The sequence below is a fragment of the Chanos chanos genome, chromosome 5 (assembly GCF_902362185.1).
Source record: "Chanos chanos chromosome 5, fChaCha1.1, whole genome shotgun sequence".
NCBI lineage: Eukaryota > Metazoa > Chordata > Actinopteri > Gonorynchiformes > Chanidae > Chanos > Chanos chanos.
In genome coordinates this window covers 3,943,764-3,948,763 of record NC_044499.1, presented here as the reverse complement: position 1 = coordinate 3,948,763, position 5,000 = coordinate 3,943,764, and positions in this window count along the sequence as shown.

Genomic DNA, 5,000 nt, shown 5'->3' with positions numbered 1-5,000 from the left:
CCTTCAGAAGCAGATGAGGCTCAGGTCATGCATTCCCACATGTTTGTGCTGCAGGTTCAGCAGAAGCAGGCATGAATAAGCACTACTGCTAAAAAAAAAAAAAGAGAAGAGTTCAAGGGGGACGTAGCATTTTCGGAAATTTTCCGAACACGTTTTTTTATTGGCGTTCCTGTTCTTCCTCTCTCTTCTTTTCCTCCTGCTTTCTCTTTCTGTCGTAGAGGTTTGCTCTCACCTCAACCGTGTTTTTTTTATTTTTATGAAATTTATCTTTCCCATCCTGCCCTATTCTGTCCCTGTACTAGTATATGTCTTTCAAGACTTTCTTTCTTTTTTTTTCCTGGGCTCTCTCTCTCTCTCTCGTCTTCCGTCTTGGATTCTGTATTGGATTCGGAATTCCGTGCTCTTCCGTGGTGCAGCACCAATGGGAAATGGTGGGAAGGCTGTCATGGATGAGGAATCATTACAGTTAATCTGAACACAGATCCCGTGTCTGATAGCTTCCGCTCTTCCATGCCAAGCACGTGGCACCCCTGGAACCGAGGAGAGGCGGGATCGGACAAATCGCTCCCACAAGGTCAGGACTAAGCGCTAATGGCTAACCCGAGAGTAACCCTTATCTGATCAAAGCTTGAATAGCCCCTTGGCCTACTGTTAAATCTCCTACTGTAGTCAGTACTAACCCGCAGGACTGACGCTACCTGGGGAGAGAACCTCGCTCGCTGCTGTTCTACCGGTTTTTGTTTTTTTTTTTCACTCCCTTCAGCTGTGTTGAGTGAGGTGAAGAACGGGCTTGCGTGGTGCGTTAAGAGGTTAGCACGCAGGTCTAATCCACTCGTCTGTGTTTGCCTGAGAGAAAGGGATTAGAATGAGGGATGAACACAGGCTGGAGGAATGCTGAGCTCACACACTCACACTTCCTGAGCAGATGATGGAGCGCAGAAGAGAAAGGAACAGAAGATGGTGCAGAATGCAGATTAGGCCTTTTCTTAAGCAAATCCTAATCCACTTGATTTTGGAGCTGGATCATGAATTTCAGGTGGATTATGAAATTAGTTTTTTAAATGAGTGACACGGAAGCATTTGGTGCGTTCCGACAGAAGTTTACAGATAGCTCGACATAAAAAAGACAGATGAACATCTTTTCAGCTTTCAGCTATTCAGTTATTAAATGCACAAATTTTTTTTTTTAACCTTATTTCAGATTTTTTTTCCCTCTTCATGACGTTCAGTTCTGAGAATTACTGAGAATTACATTGACCCAAATATTTTTAAAGTCATGTTCTCTTTGTAGTGCAAATGCCTCGGCCTCATTTATCAGCAAGAGGGGACTTCCATTTCACTGTGACTGAGTATATTAACCTAACCTTAAATGGGTTTCCCAAATGAAGACACAGACGCGCGCGCGCACACACACACAGAGAAGAGAGAGAGAAGAGAGAGATATAATTATGTTTCAAAGTTCATTTTGACTCTCTGGAGGACAACATTCCCAGCACCTGAAAAGAAAAGAGCAAAAATAAGTCTTTGAATGAGGAGAGAGGTGCTATCCAAGTCATTACACTTCAATTCCACCTCTCTCCAAAGTGAACTCAGTTGAGAAAAGCTGAGATAAAGTTTGTTTACTTTTTTTTCTCTCTCTCCTCTCTTTCTCTCTCATTCTCACTTATATAAAAGAACATGGTGTTTTCTAAGATTTCTAGTTGGAGTTTGGCGGAGTTCACCCTATTCAAAGTCAATTGTGAACTCTCGTGCTGTTGGAGATTCGCACAAATAACTTTGCCAGCGTTGTCCAATGTGTTTTCACATTGCATGAGGATTAAAGCAGGGAATTACAATATGATTAGTCTAACAGTGCAATGAGACCCGTGCCAGTGTTGGGCATTGTCATAACAGACTTCCACTCTAGGCAGTCTGTGCTCATTCACGGTCTATCTCTGCTTGTCTCTCTCAGTGGGAGGATTGGACGGTCACACCCAATATCACAAACGATGAAAAGGATGCTGTAATGAAACAACAGACTGGGCATTTATTGATGAGGGGATGAAGCCAATGTTAGCATTTCTGGAAGAGAGAGGGAGAGAGAAAGAGAGAGAGAGGGAGGGAGGGAGGGATGGGAGGGTGAAATAATTGTTTATTGATCTCCAGGCTACATTTGGAAGTGCATTAAATCTGAGGACAGATGGCTTGGAGAGGAGTGGAGAGGGGCTGGGGGGTGGGGGGTGGGGGGGGGGGGGGGGAGGGTGGAGAGGGGTTGGTGGTGAGGGGTGGTGTACTGTCTGGCTTTGAAACGAGCGATGCTTTATAGATATTGAGTAGAAAAAGACACCTGAACCTAACCTGTGCTTCGCAGAGTCTGCGTGTGTATCTGTCTGTGTGTGTCTGTGTGTGTATCTGTCTGTGTGTGTCTGTGTGTGTATCTGTCTGTGTGTGTCTGTGTGTGTATCTGTCTGTGTGTGTCTGCGTGTGTATCTGTCTGTGTGTGTCTGTGTGTGTATCTGTCTGTGTGTGTCTGCGTGTGTATCTGTCTGTGTGTGTCTGTGTGTGTATCTGTCTGTGTGTGTCTGTGTGTGTATCTGTCTGTGTGTGTCTGCGTGTGTATCTGTCTGTGTGTGTCTGCGTGTGTATCTGTCTGTGTGTGTCTGCGTGTGTATCTGTCTGTGGTGTGTCTGTGTGTGTATCTGTCTGTGTGTGTCTGTGTGTGTATCTGTCTGTGTGTGTCTGTGTGTGTATCTGTCTGTGTGTGTCTGCGTGTGTATCTGTCTGTGTGTGTCTGCGTGTGTATCTGTCTGTGTGTGTCTGTGTGTGTATCTGTCTGTGTGTGTCTGTGTGTGTATCTGTCTGTGTGTGTCTGTGTGTGTATCTGTCTGTGTGTGTCTGTGTGTGCGCGTGCGTGCGTGTGCGTTTCCCCTTTTCACAGACTCTGTTCAGATTTTGTATGTTCTTAACTTGTAATGATGTCATCACACGTGTTTCTAGAACTTTCTGTCCATCAGTGGAACATCCTCTCATATCTCCCAGGCTTGTGATGCATCACACGGATGTCATAAGTGAATCTAAAGAGTTTGAACTCCTTTCTGAAAACAGTCTAACTGCCATTCTGATGCTCTTAGCTGTGCTGTGAGTGCTCAGCTGTGAGTGAATTACTTAAGATTTAGCCTGTCTGTGCATTGATGGTCTTTATAGACGTTTTAGTTCACAACACACTCATTCATCATGTCAAAAAGCCATGTCTTTAACCATCTGACATCAAAGAGCCAAGCAGTTTCGCTGTGAGTGAACTCCCCACTTGTGTTTCTCCCTCCGTCTCTCTCTCTCTCTCTCTGTTTCTCTCTCTCTTTGTTTTTTCCTGATAAAGCTCTGTGAACGCTGGCCTCAGAGCTCCGGCGGTGGTGTGACAGGTCTCTGGTGACGTCTGAAGTCAGAGCGGAGATAATGCGGGAATGATAATATAAACCGCCAGGCGAGAGCTGAGTGTCATCACTCAGATAGCTCAACGCCTCAGGAGCCGCAATTGGCATTTCGTTTCCTCCGTTCCTAATGCATTGTGGGACTTGTATTCCCACACGTCGGGGGTGTTTGTGTGAGAGAAATATGAGAGAGAGAGAGAGAGAGAGAGAGAGAGAGAGAGAGGCGCAGGGCTGTGCTCAGGTATGCCTGGGGTGAAACGGGACCATGATGCTGGGCCCTTTATGAAACTTGCTCATATTAAAACCACCGTAGACGTGTTTGTGAGTCAGGCTGGCACTGTACAGGCCGCCTCACGGCTACGGGCCAAGGACATCTGATTTGGAACGCTGCCGCATCACTGCCGCGGATTCCAAGCCAGGGTAAAATTAGCAATGGGCTTGTATACAAAACACACACACACACACACACACGTGTTTAGAGAGGCTGAAACTGAAACCAATCACCTTGCTCCATTCTCACAAAAAAACCTTCAAAAAACTGAAAACATCATTCAATACAACAACAACAATATACAACATACATATGGCCACTGAGTTGTATTATACTTACAGCTGGCCAAAAGTGGAGTCCCTGATCCGTTATGCGAGCTTTTTCAGAAAAGAGGACAGACCTCAGATGCGGGGCGGGCGGGGGAGGGGTGCAGGTGTGGAGAAGGTGCTTAATGCTGAAACGATGCTGGAAACGGGCGAGCAGATGTGGCCCAGATGTGGGTGGGGGGGGGGGGGGGTCAACGAAAAGAAGTTGCCGGTCGTTTTAGCGTCATTCTGGTGGGCCGCGATTCTGAGTGCTGATTAGCTTAGACCAGGTGTTGACTGTCTTTGTCTGCCCGAGTGCTTTCACACAACCAGACAGCGCACTGTGACCACTGCAAATGGCAAGAGTGAGAAAGAGAGAGAGAGAGAGAGAGAGAGAGAGAGAGTGAGAAAGAGAGAGAGAGAGAGAGAGAAGCTAGCACCAGCCCCTCTGAGGCTAATTAGCGTAGCATGGGTATTCATGAGAACCTCTCCGACAGATTTTTTTTTTTTTTCTTATTATTATCAGTATTCAGATTTCCCTCTAAATGAGATGCTGGCAGTCTCTCCTCTCTCTCTCTCTCTCTCTCTCTCTCTCTCTCTCTCTCTCTCTCTCTCCCTGTGAACAGCGCTGACTAGGTTTACCATGCTGGACCGCATCCAGAAATTAAAGCGAAAAGAAAAGTTTTTTTGGTTTAGCACCGGGGGAGCGTGGTCGCGGCTTGAGAAACTTAGGTGTATCTTTTTCCCTAAAAGCGGTCCTGGCAGGGTAAAAATGGTCCTGGCAGCTTGTTAGCTTTGGCTAAGAGACAGAACCTGAGATCAAATCCCTCCTTTGAGGCTTTCAGAACTGTGTACGGTCAAACCGACGTTTTAACACACTCCTGCTTCCAAGTTCTTGAAGACAGAACGTAAAGCTAACTGGCCTGAGCAGTTGTCCTTATTCATGAGGACAGATTGGGGGGGGAAAAGAGCAGGAAGCCAGAGGGTCAAACATACTTGTCCAAAAGATTTGAAGTC